The sequence below is a fragment of the Phoxinus phoxinus genome, assembly GCF_949152265.1.
Source record: "Phoxinus phoxinus genome assembly, chromosome: 4".
Lineage (NCBI taxonomy): Eukaryota > Metazoa > Chordata > Actinopteri > Cypriniformes > Leuciscidae > Phoxinus > Phoxinus phoxinus.
Genome location: NC_136879.1, coordinates 35299806 through 35317364, shown reverse-complemented (window position 1 = coordinate 35317364; position 17559 = coordinate 35299806). Strand labels below are relative to the sequence as shown.

The following is a 17559-nucleotide window of genomic DNA, read 5'->3' as shown; positions in this document are numbered from 1 at the left end:
TCTTGAAATTTTTTCATTTATGCAACACTGAATATAATTTTTTTTAAATTATTCATTATGACTGAGTGTCAAGGTCATTAAGTCTCTTAAATATCATATCATTTGAACTTTTCATGACAAAGCAAGGGTAGTTCCGGTCATAAAATATATTGTGGTGCAACTTCCAAAAATGTGATGATATTTGTCAATTAATAATTATAGATATCTTTTACAATACTTTTTACCTTGCAAAAAATATATATTTAAGAAATTTTTTGAAAATAATAATTTTGTCACATCCGCCAGCTGGAGTGCCCATGATCTCCACCAGAGGGCACTCCTTCTATCTGCTTTATCTCATCATGAACTTCAATTCCCATAACCCATTGCCTGGACTCATTATTGTTTGATCATTTCCATCTGTGTCTCATTGTGTTAAAGCAACACTAAATAACTTTTCCTCTTCGGTCGCCCTACAGGTTGGAAGCGGAATTGTCCATTTCCGCTGTCGTAAATAATTTAGCCTACCGCAGCTACTGTCCCACGCACGCTCGCCGTTTATCCAGCGCCGGCTTTGGAATGAACGATGTCCACAGACAAAGTAGAGTATGTTGCATGATTTCATGAAAGTATGATGTATTGTGATATCAGAAACGAAGAAAAACTAAATAATGACTATTGTAACGCTTGACGTAAAGCAAAACAAATTTGTAGTTTTCGTCGAACTACAGAAACGCGACCCGATCTGGCAAACTTGCATAGTGTGGTTATAGCAGATATAGGGCCGCAAAGCGAATCCAGAAGTGCCTTTCACACTGATACGACTTGATGAACCGCTGAAACGATTTTGGAAACATTATTTTAAGGTAAAAAATATTATTTAGTGTTGCTTTAATGTCTGTGTATATACGCCCTGTGTTTTCTCACACTCTTTGCAAAGTCTTGTATGTGTTACACTAAGTTTCGGAGTGTTCTTTCTTGGTTCCTGGTGTTGATCTTTTACTTGTTCCCGGATTTCCCTGTATCTTGGACCTTGTTATTATCTGGATTTCCCAGTGGTTTTGACCATATGCCTGTTATATGGATTACGATTATGGATCAATAAAGCTGCGTTTGGATCTCCAAACCAAATTTTTAAGTTGTCACAAAATTAAATGTGTACACATATTTTCAAGAAAACAATCTTATTGCTTCTCACTTGAATCATTCATTCTTAAAATGGCACTAACGTTTTTCAAAAACATGTGTGAAAATGTACAAAACCAACATTTGGTGCGACGACTCATATTCTATAATTTATGATATATTTTTTAAAATACCTTGAAGAATATCTTACAAATGTTTAAAAAATAATGGTACTTTCATGAATGATGCTTATTTTGGAGCTTGAAAGTCGAAGTCCCCATTTACTTGTATTATATGTAAAAGAGAAGCCAAGATTATTATCTTTTGTGCTCCACAGTAGAAAGAAAGTCATACAGGTTTGGAACAATATGCGAGTGAGTAAATAACTCCCTGAAATGTTTTTTCTTGAGAAGGAATAACAAAAGCAAACAAAAAAGAGAGCGAGTACAGAGAAGATTGGGGCTCTACAGAGGGAACCTCAGGCATTCAGACCTGAGCGTCGATGTGAGGCATGGCCAAGAGTTTGCTCAGACTCTGCGGAAATGCAGCAAAGCCATCCATGCAGATTACGGGAGCTCTGCAGCCTGGCACATCTTTTTGTTGCTGCCATCCTGTCTTGAAGGGAGAGAGAGGAGGAGGGGAGGCAGCAGAAGAGGCTTTTCTCTGCGGCAAATTCTCCAAGCCCTCTCATTCCCTGCTCCTTGAGGCCTGTCTTCTACAACGGAGTTTTGTTTGCGCACATCTGCTCTGAGGAGATTAAAATTACATCAAAATATCACAAGAGACCATCTTGAGAATCGCTCAGATGTGTATATTCCAAACGAGAGACTGTTGCTTCGAGGCTAAAAGTAAGGTGCGGGAAAAGAAGACGTTCACTGGTGTGTTCACCAGAACTATGCCCATCACAGCAGTTAGATAGTTCAAAAACCTGTGGGCTAAAACAAAGAGAATATGCTGGAAACCCTTTAAAGCGTGATGAAATCAGGCTGAAGCTTCCAGGAGTCAGGGTTTTATCAGTCCGCCAGGAAACAAAATTGTGTTCATAAGGTATATCAGGTTGATATTACGAACGCTTGTGGGGATGAAATAATCACTGGATTCGGCAAAGTTTGCTAGGTCTGTGGCTTCAAAACATTAACATATTCAGTTTGAGGCACTTAGCAAGTAAACTAGAATCCGACTTGTTTTCTGTCAGCAGAAATGTTTGCACACATTTTTTGCTACTTTTGGTGCTCATTTTCTGTACGTTGTTGTTGTTGTTGTACAAAATCCCTTTCTCCTACAGAATCCCATCTCCCTTCATCAATGCCTGGTCACAAAGGTAGCACATTATTGCGATATCTTATTATAGCCAATTAGAAGAGCTTACATTAATCGGTTAACACTATGCTAAGATGGCAAGGTGCATATTAGTTCCTTAAATTATATATATAGGACCTAAAGTGCACATAAATTATACCTAAACGGTACTGACGTGCAATACAAATCGTAATGATTACAGATTCTCCTAAACCTTCTATTACACTCAACTAATGAACTTTGACGGTTATTTAAAGACACGTCATTATACTTTATGCATTTAGCAGCACACGTAGATGTATAGAATATTTAATTTATAAGATTCAATTGAACTTGAAGGATTGTTTGAGTAGCCTAGTTTGACATTGATGAGCAGAAATATGGGAATGGTAAACTGGGTGTAATTATTAGAGCAGGCTTTGACAGGAGTTGTAAATGGCATGCTGGGTAATGATATACCGCTTGCGAGTGTAACTTGAAGGAATTTCCGGGGTTATTTTCAACCTAATGTCTATAGATGGCTTCTATGGAACAATTACCATGTAAAATGGAGTCTTTTCCCAGTGTTGTATAAAATAAATGAACATGGGGGGTTCATATGAATGAACATTAGTGTTTTTAAAGTTTATCTTTTAAAACAATAATTATTTAATATCATCGTTAAAGCCAATCTTTAACAAATCTCAAAAAATTAATATCCTTTCATCATACTCTACATTCAATCAATGTTGTGATGCCTAAATGAACTTGTCATTCAAACCAATTGAGCAATTTAGGCTCATCTGAAAAACTTGACATTTATGCAAGACTTTATGCAATTTACTGCAGTTTTCAGCTGAAATGAGGAGTATGTGGCAGTAAAACACCAACAACTTTTATTCCTTTTCACACAAATTGTGATTGCTGAGGCATGATAAAAATAAAAATAAAAACTTATTTTCGCATGGTTCCTTTCACAATAATATGTTATAAATAAATATGCATATGCATGATTTGTAAACTAATACATTTTGACATTTGCAACATGTAACCAGCTCGCTTTTCTAATCTTGCTCAGTAATTCACCGGCTACAACATTGAACTTGTGATGTGAAGCGCTCGGGTCCTGTGAAACATGAATCATGAGAAAAGAGCCTAAAGACGTGCAGAAGGAAACTAAAATGGCTGCTTCAGCAAATGCAGTTTTATCTCATGTTTGCTTTTGTTAACACTATCAGTATGGTGGTTTTGGTGTCGGTAGTGTTGGGGAAAGTTACACTATTGTGTTACTCCCAAAAAAGTAACTTTACTTAGTTACTTTTTATGGGAAGTAATGTGTTACACGGTAAAACATTTTTTGGTTTAACTTAAAAAAAGCAAGTTACCTTGTTGCTTTAAAATTTTGAGTTCGTTGCAATTAAAAATTTGAGTTAATACAATGAAGAAGAATGGTTTAACTCAAAATAGTATGTTATCTTCACACATTACTTATCGAAAATGATTTGACAAAAGATAAAAAGTTGTGATAACAAATTATGAAAATATTTTTTTACAGTGTACATTACTTTTAGCATTGCGTTTTCTCACCTGAGCTGGGCTTGCTTGTTTGGTTTTTAATAAGATTTTTTTTTTTTCTATTTTTGAAAATTGTAAAGGCCCCTTCACAACAAAAGTGAAATGAATAAGCCTCAGGCTGGAGGAAATGCAAACTTACACCTTTACAGAGGGCGCAGCACTCTTGACATTGCTCAATAAAGTGAGATTAAATACATAAAGTATACTATATTTGTGTTTTTTAATTGGCTAGTTTTTCATTTTTAATTGCAGGTTTGCTTAATATTCTGAGTTTGCATTTAACTGCATTTAACAGAATCTGTTTTTGTGTAAGTGTGATGAGTAAATGCTCACATTTAGTCTAGACCTACAATAATCATAATTTTATATAGTTTATATATAGTGAACACAATGCCGCATCCTCCTAACACCGGGACAGGAGAAGTGTCAGTCAATCAGTGGGAAAACAAAGTAACTTGAGTTACTTGAAAAAGTAACTCAGATATTTTGTGGTAAATTTAAAGGTAATGCATTACTTTTGGAAAAAAAGTAACTGATTACTTAACTCGCGTTACTTGTCAGAAAACTTAATAAAGGTTTTTCCAATGAACCGGAGTTTGATTTTAGCTTTAAATGCTTCATTTATTTAGACAAAATACTAATATACGATTGCAATTTTACTTCTGTATTCCGAGCTCAATGAAAAAAAGCACAATGGGACATAAACAGCAACTATTGGTCCAGTTGACTTTCATAGTATGGATAAAAACAGTTCTCCAAAAACTCTTATTTTCTGTTGCACATACAGTACAGTAAGAAAGAAAGGCATGGGATTTTCATTTTCAGGGGAACCGTCAAGGTTCAGGGAGGACAGGGAAATGCACATTCTGATAGAAAATATACAGTTCTGCTTCGTGTCCATTGATGTTTTTTTGTCTCAACAATATTTTCAGCCTTTTTCTCTTTTCTTACTGTGTGTTGTGCGTCTCTTTGTTGACACTTCCCTGAACTGTTCCTGTGAAAGGTGGAATCCTAAGCCTTTAAACCAATGCCTTCACAGAAATTGGGCAGAAGCGACACAGAAAAGTCTGTGGCAATCCAGCCCTGAGATTCTAATTTCCCCTCCGTCTCCTCCTGTCTTCCCGCGCTCAACCCAACTTTCTCACAGGCGCAGAGACAAGCCTTTCTCCCGAGATAGATACTAATTACCAAACGCTGTCCATCCCATCAAGACAGCCAGACAGAGACGGCATTGTATTTGGTCCTGCTAGTCTTCATTCCAGCGGTGAACTTTGACCACACAGCTAACAGACGCATCATAGGAGATACTGAGCGGCTATAATGTTCTAGACTTTTCCGTCCTCTGAGCCCCGCTCCTCTTCCGTTTCCATGGTTTCGGCTCATTCTCGCTATAGATAAGTCACTCCACATATTCTTAATTAAGGTCAAGAATATATTTTCATTGCTTGGCTGTTTTCAGGGCTAAAACCAGCAATCATAAAAAAAATTAAAGCATTTAAGACATTAAGTTGTATTTAGTAAGCTTTTAACCACTGACATAATAGATAGAAAAGTCCATTTTCCATGATTTACAATTTACCATACATTTAGCATGATTTACCATAGTTTACCATGATTTATCAAAGTTTACCATGATTTACCATGTTCTAGTATGATTCACCATGATTTACCATGTTCCAGTATGATACCATAGTTTTCCATGATATACCAAGTTCTAGTATGATTCACCATGCTTTACCTTGTTCTAGCATGATTTACAACAATTGAATACATTCTAGTTTGATTTAATATGATTCTAGCATGATTTACCATAGTTTACCATGATTTATCTTTGTTTACCTTGATTTACCATGTTATAAGATGATTTACCATGTTACAGGATGATTAACCATGATACACCACATTCTAGCATGATTTACCCTATTTACTGTGATTTACCATGTTTCTAGCGTTATTTACCATGATTTACCATGTTGCTAGCAATTATGTGAAGCATCAGAACAAATGAAGTGATAAACTCTGACAAAATATGATTGTGTTATAATAGTAATTGTTATAGAAGGGATTTTTTAGTGTCTAAATATATACATGTAAAATGAAAGTGAGCCAATAAGTGGTCTTCTACTGCCCTCTGCTGGACATTCTACTTATTAATAGTCTTTTAACATGTACTTTTACAAGTCTTGATTTTTACCAGTGTTTTGCACTAAACCAAACCAGTTTTTCCATGTTAACTCCATTATGCATGCTTACACACATTACACGTCCATCAAAATAACAAAGATATAGCTTTAAGCATTTGTTTGTTAGTCAATGCTGAAAGCTGATAAAAAGATTACAAGTATAATCCTGCTGCTCTCTCTAGTGGACAACAGTGTTATTGCAGCCTCCATCTTCAGGTTGAAGTGAATGAATGAAGGAAATTTGGTTTTTCACTTATATTTCGGGAACGAGAAGGCGAAAAAATCTGAAACTCGGAGCTTAGATAGTGCTCGAGGGGCCCTGTGTAATGAGACCATCCCGGTGTTGGTGGGCGATTGGGGCCGGGAGTTATTCCCGTTCAAATGCAATCCTTTTTTGGCTTATATCTCGGGAATGCCCGGGCCAAATCGCACCAAAATCGAATCGAAGCTAGGCGGGGACGGGCCCTTTCCAACAAGTTATTCCACAAGGATCGGGGTGGTCTGGTTCGGGAGTTACAGCCGTTCAAATTCGGAGGTCTCGCGAATTCGACATTCGCGGGGGGGCGTTCCTGAGCTCCGCGACAATAGATTTCGATTAAGAGCCTGGAGAGGACCTTACCATCAAAATTTGAGCGCGCAACGACTTTCCGTTTTCGAGTTATGAGTGAATTTGTACTGCGGGGGGCGTGGCCTAAATGGCGGCCTCCGTTTCACTTTCACTTTAACAATTCCCATTTCTCAGTGTGATACAATTGTCAATAGTAATACTCCAATAGATGAATTTTGTCAAAATGTGATTGTAAATGTTAAAATAGTGATTTTATAAAGTCTAAATATGAATTATAGAATAATATTAGTGAGTATGACCAAGTGACCAGAAGGGGGCAGTATTAAACCACTTATGTCAATATGACTAGTTTGCAAAAATAGGTTTTTAACATAATAGCAAATATTTAAAGAACAATTTTATTGACAGTAGTGGTTCTTGAGGCAAAGTTGTTCAGTATGAGGAGATCTATCAAAATATATGCATATTATGTGGATGTTTTTAACACCACGTGATTACAGAGATGGAAAATACCATTTACAGCCAATACAGGCAAGTCACCATAGGGAATACATGGTTTTCAAAGCTTTTTAACAGTTATAGCGCCACATATGGTCCAATCTCCATGAAACTCGGCGTGCTTCTTCAGCATGTTATGACACATAGGCCTAGCAATTTCTGTGAAGTTTTGAGTTTTTGTTTAGGATTTATAGGCTTTTGAGTGTATTTTGACACACCCCTTTTCTAAATGAGCCAATTATAGCCATACAAATAAAAAAATTACACTTTTTTTCGATAATTATTGATCTAGAGAGTCCAGAGAATTGTCCTAGACTGGTTTGGTTCTGATTGGGCAAAAAACCAGGGACTAGTTCGCAAAAGTAGGTTTTTAACATATTCGTGAATATTTAATAAACGGTTTGATTGACAGCAGTGGTTCTTGAGGCAAATATGTTCACCGTGAGGAGATCTATCAAATGATATGCATATTGTGACGATATTTGTAACACCACGTGATTACAGAGCCTTAAAAGTCGTTAGCGCCAACTAGTGGCCGATTTCTTTCAAAACTCTTACAGACCTCTGGGGCCATGAGTTGAACACGCCCACCGAGTTTCGTTCTGATTGGCCTCCGTTAACCTTGTCTAACAGGTGATTCAACTTCATTGGCCAATGGCGGCCATGTTTTTTGAGATACGCCAATATCCTTTTACACATACATGGGGCCTTGGGCCAAGACACTGCATACCAAATTTTAAGTCAATCGGACAAACGGTCAGGTGTTTATATGTTTTTTCTGTGTTATAGCGCCACCATGTGGCCAATCGACGTGGTTTTTTTTATCGTGACCTCAAATTGACCTCCTACACATGTGTACCAAGTTTGGTGAAGCTATCTCATTTAGTTCTCGAGTTATAGGCATTTTAGTCAAATAGGCTCCTCCCACAACGTTAATTTTGCGCCTCCTAGCGACCGTGAATCGAAATTTCAACTTTTTTTCGATCATTATTGATCTTCAGACTCAAGAGAACATTTCTGCACTGATTTGGTTCCGATCGGGCAAAAAACCAGGGACTAGTTTGCAAAAGTAGATTTTTAACAAAATTCAAAATGGCGGAAAAATTTGCATACCGGAAATGAAATCGGAGATATACATTTTTTACGTCAGGTGGTCAGCTTTCCATTGATATAAGACACTTGAGTCTATGACATGCGGTCTAGGAGTTATGACCAGTTTCGCGCAATTGATTGCTATAGCGCCACCTATAGGCCAATCGGGCTCATAATTTGATAACCTCTCCTCGATTTTTGTACTACCTTGTGGCAAAGTTTCAAGTCTCTAGCACTTACGGTTTGGGCTGCACGATGCGTTTTACAGGAGAATAATAATAATAATTAAAGCTGCAAGCAGCATTTGTCGGTGTTCAAGCTTTTAAGGCCTTTTGGGCCTTTAAGCACCTTAGCCTCAAAAGACATTAAGATTTATTCAGCAAGCATTTAACCACTGACATCATAGATGGAAAAACACCATTTACAGCCAATACAGGCAATTTACCATAGGAAATATATGGTTTTAAAGCTTTTTAGCAGTTATAGCGCCACCTATGATCCAATCTCCATAAAATTTTGCATGCTTGTTAATGATGTTATGTCACATATGCTCACCAATTTTTGTGAAATTCCGAGTTTTTATTTAGGATTTATAGGCTTTTGAGTGTATTTTGACACACCCCTTTTCTAAATGAGCCAATTATAGCCATACAAATGCAAAAATGACACTTTTTTTCGATAATTATTGATCTAGAGAGTCCAGAGAATTGTCCTAGACTGGTCTGGTTCCGATCGGGCGAAAAACCAGGGACTAGTTCGCAAAAGTAGGTTTTTAACGTAATTGCGAATATTTAATGAACAATTCGATTGACAGCATTGGTTCTTGAGGCAAATATGTTCACCATGAGGAGATCTATCAAATGATATGCATATTGTGACGATATTTGTAACACCACGTGATTACAGAGCCTTAAAACTCGTTAGCGCCAACTAGTGGCCGATTTCTTTCAAAATTCTTACAGACCTCTGGGGCCATGAGTTGAACATGCCCACTGAGTTTCGTTCTGATTGGTCATCGTTAACCTTGTCTTAAACTTAATTGGCCAATGGCGGCCATGTTTTTTGAGATACGCCAATATCCTTTTACACATACATGGGGCCTTGAGCCAAGACACGGCATACCAAATTTCAAGTCAATCGGACAAACGGTCAGGTGTTTATACGTTTTTTCTGTGTTATAGCGCCACCATGTGGCCAATCGACGCGGTTTTTTTATCGTGACCTCAGATTGACCTCCTACACATGTGTACTAAGTTTGGTAAAGTTATCTCATTTACTACTTGAGTTATAGGTATTTTAGTAAAATAGGCTCCGCCCATATTAACGTTTTGACGCCCCCTAGCAACCGTGAATCGAAATTTCAACTTTTTTTCAATAATTATTGATCTTCAGACTCCAGAGAACATTTCTGCATTGGTTTGGTTCCGATCGGGCAAAAAACCAGGGACTAGTTCGCAAAAGTAGGTTTTTGACAAAATTCAAAATGGCGGAAAATCTATCATGGCGGGAAAAAAAAACCTGCGCGATTTTTTGTTCGTCTTGAGCCAAGGATTCCAATGATATAAGACACTTGAGTCTAGGCCAAAGGGTTATTGAGATATAAGCAAAATAGTGATTTTTTTTTGTTTTTTGCGCTATAGCGCCACCTATGGGCCAATCGGGCTCATAATTTGATAACCTCTCCTCGATTTTTGTACTACCTACTGGCAAAGTTTCAAGTCTCTAGCACTTACGGTTTGGGCTGCACGATGCGTTTTACGGCGGAAGAATAATAATAATAATAAAAATCGGTACAATTACAATAGGTTTTCAGCACTTCGTGCTTGAACACCTAATAAAAATCGGTACAATTACAATAGGTTTTCAGCACTTCGTGCTTGAACACCTAAAAAAAAAAAAAAAAAAACACACTGACACAACTGGAGCGCATGTGCGCAGAACATCTGTCTCTGTGCTGTGTGCATGTGTGTGAAAGCTATGCATATTTAGTAAAAACTGGGGCTGTCAGTTGAGTCGAAGATTTAACTGACTAAACATTTTTTTTTTTTTTTTTTTTTGGTGTGCACTTTTAAGAAAATGAATAATATTGTTAATTGTTATGTTCAAAATTTGTGGATGGAAAATATGCATGTAGACAGAAGATTAGCCCTTTACTAGTCTCACTTGTTAGAGCAAATAATAATAATAAAAATCAAACACTAAGAAAATGGGCAAAAATATATTGCCAGCCACTGAAATACATTTACTTAAAGTTAGACTTATGGTTACTTATATATATACTTTTTCAAATGTAATTTTTAAACCTAAATGTAATTTAATACTCCAAAATATACATTTTACTAAATCAATTTTGCATATATCCAAAATAAGATTTTAAAAATAGAATGTTTTATCTTGCCCCATTTTGTAAAATATTTCGCCATTAGTTTGAATATTTAAATATATTTCCATGCCTTTTACAATATATTCGGAATATATTTGCAGTAATTCGAAAGTAAAACAATTTCCCCCACTCTTCATGGATGTAATCTTACATGCGCAGAGATATGAATTAACATTTCTATGAATTCACTCATGGGTGATATTTCAATTGTTGCTTAAATGGTAATTCAAATTTAACCAAACAAAGAATGCAAATTACTTTTACAAATTAAGTAAATGTCCCATCTGAGTTATTATAAATAAATTAATGTTTATGTAAATTAAAGTAATGTCTTTCTCCATTCACTGATAAAGGGTTGCTGCTCCGTAAGGGACTTGTGGTGTGTGGACATGGAAGCTTGCACTTGCGATAAGTTTAAAAATATATATATAAATCACACTTAACAGAATAAGGCTGGGTATCTCAAACTACCCCACAATGCAAAACACATCACAAAGCATTTGTCACAATTCAATATGTTGTGATGTATCTCGATGTTTTTGGTATATTTGATAATGTTAATATCTCCCTTGTTCACTTGAGTTTTGACCATCATTGCATTTCATGTAGCTTTCTTTAAATGGATAATTCACCCCAAACATGACAATTCTCAATAATTTACTAAACATCATATCATTCCAACCCTAATTTAAAAGCCTAAACTAAATCTGTACATAAAGTTATTATATCTTCACATAACCACTCAAATCATATGGATTCGTTTTACGATGCCTTTAAACTTTGTGGATGTTTTAAATATTGTTTCATTGAAAATATCTTAATTTTTGTTTCGATTAACAAAAGTAATTCAGGTTTAGAATGTAAATTATCAGTAAATGATAACAGTAGTTTCATTTTTTGGATGAACTCTAATGCTCACCAAGACTGCATTATTGGATAAAAAATACAGTGAAAGCTGTAATATTGTGAAATGATATTACAATTTTAAATAACCATTTTCTATTTTAATATACTTTAAAACGTGATTTATTCCTGTGATGCAAAGCTGAATTATTCAGCATCATTACTCCTGTCTTCAGAGTCACATGATCCTACAGAAATCAGTCTAACATGCTGATTTGCTGCTCAAGAAACAGTTATTTGAAATTGTTTAAATCTCTTAAAGCTGCAGTGTGTAAATTTTAGCGGCATCTAGTGGTGAGGTTGTGAGTTACAACCAACAGAAGTTACGGTGGCCAACAGGAAAATATGTCGTCGTCTGAGACCGCAGAGACTAGCCAGTTAAGCATTGAGGTTTCTTTACAAAGATAAATTAAGAAATTATATTTACTTAATTATTCAGTAAAACGATGTTATTGCGAATATTATCGTTACTTGTTCATCATTGTGTCAGTGTTTTATTTGCGGACTTTAGCTAGCTTCTTTGCACGAAGAACAATGTGATGAACGCGCTCTATAAGGCAGTTTGTCCGTTTAGGGCCACTGTAGAAACATGGCGGCGCAAAATAGCCATTCAATAAGGGGACCCGCGGTGTATATAGATAGAAATGGCTCATTCTAAAGTAATAAAAACATAATGGTTCATTATGCCAGGTCTTAATAAACCACTGAAAGCATAGTTATGTATATTATATTGCATTTCTGTCAACAGATCCTCATAAATGTTACACAATGCACCTTTAATGGAAAATTTAAAGTGCCCCTATTATGGATTTTTGAAAATGACCTTTCATGTAGTGTGTAACATAGCTCTAAGTGAATGAAAACATCCTGCAAAGTTTTAAATCTGAAAGTGCACCGTATATAAAGTTATTGTCTTTCAAAAGTAAAAGTTGAATCTGAGTCAATTAAATTAATCGTTTTTCAAACGAGTCCTAAGCCGTTTCGTCATGACGTCAAGACAAAAATTAGCATATTGCCCGCCCACTTATTGCGCACGCAGACACCAGGGAAAACTTGAACCTCAAACCAGCAGCTGACTCCTGTGGATACTGGACAGCATCATGTCGAGGAGAAGCTGTGCTCTACAATGTGACGGTAAACAACAGACTGAGCTGTCTGGCCAATCAGAGCAGAGTAGCTCGTGGAAAGGGAGTCGTTTGAGAATCATTGAAAATCTGGTGATGTGCAAATGTATATTATGAGAAAATGAAACTGTTTTTTTGACCTTTGATGCATGTAAACCTGTTGTAGGAGACTCCAAAACAACATTAGGAAACTTTAAAATAGCATAATATGGGCACTTTAAAAACATTTTATCAAACTTTGATGCCATGATCTTTTAAACGACTGAGAAGATAGTGATCAAACTAGCATACGTTTGACAAAAATCACCTGTCAAGTTTCTGAATCTATGCTTATGAGAGTCAAATATTGTATGTATTATGTATTAGGTACGTTATTGTCTCTCAGAGCATGTTGAAACTGCCCAGGCCATCATTTTCTCCCACCTCTCGGAAATAGATAACCTAGTCAAAATATCCGGTAGTGTGTGTTTTCCAGGAAATGGATGTAGCCTGCTGAACGTAAATATTACCGTGTGTTGTGCGTTTTTTTTTTTTACAGACATCGATGTCGTGATTTTCAAATGATGTTTGGAAACAGATGGATCGTAAGGTAATAACAATTTATTTCTTAGCCCGGCAAGTATTCAGTGAAGCGATTGATGCCTATGACTGTATGTCAATGTTTTTACTTTTAATATTCCAATCGAACCGACAGTCAGTTTTTGATGGACATGATAACGTGCATAAGGGGTGAACTATATTTGATTTTTGGGTTATTATAAAATGTGCAGGAGACCTTAAAAAAAATTTGAGTAGTTCAATATACTTATTTTACGGAATGAAATTTATTTCGTGGCTTAAATAAATTACATGCCCACCTTTTTACCCTGAGGTGGAAACGGGCTGCTATAAATTAGGGACGGAGAGACGAACAGTAAAAAAAAAAAAACACCTCTTCATTATCTAGGAGAACCAGCGGTTGAGATAGTTCAGGTAATTTAGCAGAAAAACTCAATGGCCTAATACATACACAGTGGCTGCATGAGATTAAATCTGTAATCATTTCCGTGTTGGCCAGCACATAGATGGAGAGTCATTAGCCAGCAGGTGCACTGAGTGTTTGCACCATTATCTGACATTACCGTGCCGCATCTCAGCCCTGAATATAACATTCAACAAGCACAGGAAAAGGTTCAAGCAAGAGGACCAGAGACCTGACAGCCGAGAGGGGCTAAACCGTTGGTTTCTACACTCGCTCACTCCCTCACACATGCATTTAATGCGAAGTCACAATAATTATGCGCGACAGCTGAGCTGCTGCTCTCTGCGAGTGGCTGTTCTGTCATGACCATATTTCATTTCAGTTTATCTCGGGCTTGGCAGAGTTTCCACTTACTCTGCTGAAATGTGTCTTGTGTGCGTGCGCGCTTGTATCCTTAAACGTAATGTTTACTGATACATAGAAATGAGTCGAAACATATATTTCGTCTGACAAAACTCACAGCTTGTAGCAAAGTGGAAATTTGCAGATTTCTCACAGAGACTCAATGGGTCAAGATGGCATATTAGTTTTAATCTTGGACTGATTCGTTTTAAATTCAATGCTTTCTCACGACCAATTCGTACGAGTGAGGTCATACAAGATGTCTAAGTTCATCTATTTCACCTTTTGGACAATAATTATTATACTTGGGAGGTTCATTTTGCCAGCATGCAATGTGAAGTTTTTTTTTTAAAACACCTTTATGAAACTTCTGCGAAACATGCAATTGGCTAGTGTCCGTGTATAATTATAGGATAAATGTTACATCACTAAAGGTACACTAGGCCTATATACATTCTTGGTGTTCTAGCAATAAAAAAACTAAACCGCATGCATTTTGCGGAAGAACATTGTTTTGGTTGTGCTTTGGCTCTGCATGACTGTGCGGATGAATATGTTATTTTCTCATAACTAAAAAAAAGAGAGATCATGATCCTACTGCTCCTAAAACATTCACTACTCGGCTTAAGAGATAAAACCAGTTTAGATGGAAAGGATCTCAAGCTGACTAGCTGAAGACGTTACTTTAGCCATATACCCATTAATAGACACTGTACAGTCCTTCCAATAAACAAAAACTATGTTAGAGAGCTAAATATGACAATTAATCTGTTCAATAAAATACCTTACTCACCTTTTTTTGTAATAAAAACACCATCTCCGCATCGCTTTTACAACATTTCAAATCCTTCAGTTCTCATTCCCGAAAAGCCAAGCCAATGTTGATTCTTGTTTTATTACGAGCTTTTATTACGATTTTAATGTCTTGACTAACATACTAAAGAACATGTCAAATATTTGATTATAATTTTAACTGTAGTGTGTTAATGTATTAAATTACAACTTCATCACTACACATGTATTTACAAATATATAAATACACGACATACAAGTTTCAAAAGAAATGATATTAAAGTATATTGTGTTCACCATACATTTTGTCAGTACATTCACCAATAAACATTTTTATCTGTGTTTTAGAGAAAATTATTTCAAAGTAATCTTGAAATTACGTTAAGATGAGGGGGAAATCTGCTGGCAAGATGAACTTCTATGAAATGTACATTTGAAATCATAACTAAATGACTAGAGAAAACAGAGAAAAGGGGCTGTGGCATTATGGGTGTTGAAGTTCCCCTTGCTTGACTAGATATGTCAGCTCAAGTAAACTGATTATAATGGTAACTGTATGGGATGCATGACAGAATGTTAGCTTAGAAGGCTAATCATTATAAATTAATACAATTTGTGGCTTCAGTTATGCCGTGTGATGTGCGGTACGAATGCAGCATTTGAAAATGTCAAGTGTGCATGGGTGTTACAGTATCTTCAGAACATATATATGTGTTCTACCCACATTCTGTCAGATTAATTATACTAAGACAGTCTAAAGCTTTACATCAAGGCCATAGATAATACATTGGAAAAATACTGTATAATTAAACACCTACTGTTAATGCAGTGATGTTACAGAGAATATGTCAGAGTTTTGTATAAACATATTCCTTAAAGATGACTAAAGACCAAATTAAACAAACGTGTGATATAAAGGCGATGAGTGGGAGAAATGAAAGTTTGAAGCAACACCAAGTAGAAACTTCATTAGAAACTTCTGGTTATATATCAGTCTCAGTGCTTTTGCTGTTCATGATTTTAACTGGAGGCTGATATCTGCCCATCTCTAAATAAACTGCTATTTTTAGGACTATCTGCCCATCTGTCACTGAAAATGCTGCAGGCGTCTTACCAATTACTTTTCATTTGGTTGTCATCCTCAAAACTTGTTTCTCATTCACACCTCTTTCCCTGATTTTCAGATCCCCCCTACTTAAAACACTTAAACATTGTCATAGTTACATTGTATATGTTTCTTTCTGATGTGGTGTGAAAAGTCCAGTGAGTGGCACTAAAAGCGTGTTCAATTGGATCATAAATAGATGAACGTGAATCTGGTGAAAGGCGATGAAAGGGTGTATTGCGTTTGAAACTAATGTACCACCTACACTAAACCCAACCAATAGTGTATGAATAACATAAGATTAAAATCACATTTGATGAAGCAACCATGCAATTTTAGCTTGCTTCTGCAAGTCTGAGCTCTTTTATCGCAACTCGTGTTTCACGGGACTTGTAACTGAACGATTCACATCGCAACTGCAATACTGCACCAGGTAGTTTAAAGGAACACGCCAACTTTTGGGGCCTTTACCTTATTCACCGTATCCCCCAGAGTTAGATAAGTCCATACATACCCTTTTCATCTCCAGCGTGACGTAACTCTGTCTGACGCACCCGCTAGCCTAGCTTAGCACAAAGACTGGAGGTAAACGGCTCCAGCTAGCATACGGCTCCCAATAAGAGACAAAATAACGGCAACATTTTCCTATTTACATGTTGTGATTTGTATAGTCACAGCGTGTACAAATAACAAGGTCACATGAGACACAGCCATCTTCTAACCGTATACATACTGGGAACTATATTCTCAGAAGGCTTAGTGATTTGCTCGCAGCGCCTGAGAAGCCCCGTGGTGAGGAGCAGAGAGTTCGCTCAGAGTCTTGCGCTAATCACTCCGCCCAAGTAGCAGCCCAGGTGAAAAAGTCGTAGTATTAAATGTATTAAAAATATATTTGAAATTCAAATAGTATGTTTATAATACATTTGTATTTCCAACATGCTTATTTAAAGTGCATTAAAAATACATTGAATTGCATTTTAATATATTTATAAAAAAATATACTAGTAGTACATTGGTAATAAATATATATTTAAGTATACTTTTAATAAATATGCTAATTAAAAGCATACTTTAAATATATTTCTAAACAGTATACTAATAGTACATTGGTAATAAATATATATTTAAGTATACTTTTAATAAATATGCTAATTAAAAGCATACTTTAAATATATTTCTAAACAGTATACTAATAGTACATTGGTATAAATATATATTTAAGTATACTTTTAATAAATATGCTAATTAAAAGCATACTTTAAATATATTTCTAAACAGTATACTAGTAGTACATTGGTAATAAATATATATTTAATTATACTTTTAATAAATATGCTAATTACAAGCATACTTTAAATATATTTCTAAACAGTATACTAATAGTACATTGGTAATAAATATATATTTAAGTATACTTTTAATAAATATGCTAATTAAAAGCATACTTTAAATATATTTCTAAACAGTATACTAGTAGTACATTGGTAATAAATATATATTTAAGTATACTTTTAATAAATATGCTAATTAAAAGCATACTTTAAATATATTTCTAAACAGTATACTAGTAGTACATTGGTAATAAATATAT

At 35.7% G+C, this 17559-nt stretch overlaps 1 protein-coding gene across 1 annotated transcript in view; it reads right to left on the bottom strand.

Moving 5' to 3' along the window:
- Window positions 1-17559, bottom strand: part of cadm2b (cell adhesion molecule 2b) — a 225519-nt gene that overhangs the window by 188614 nt on the left and 19346 nt on the right. The gene's annotated exons all lie outside the window — the stretch shown is intronic.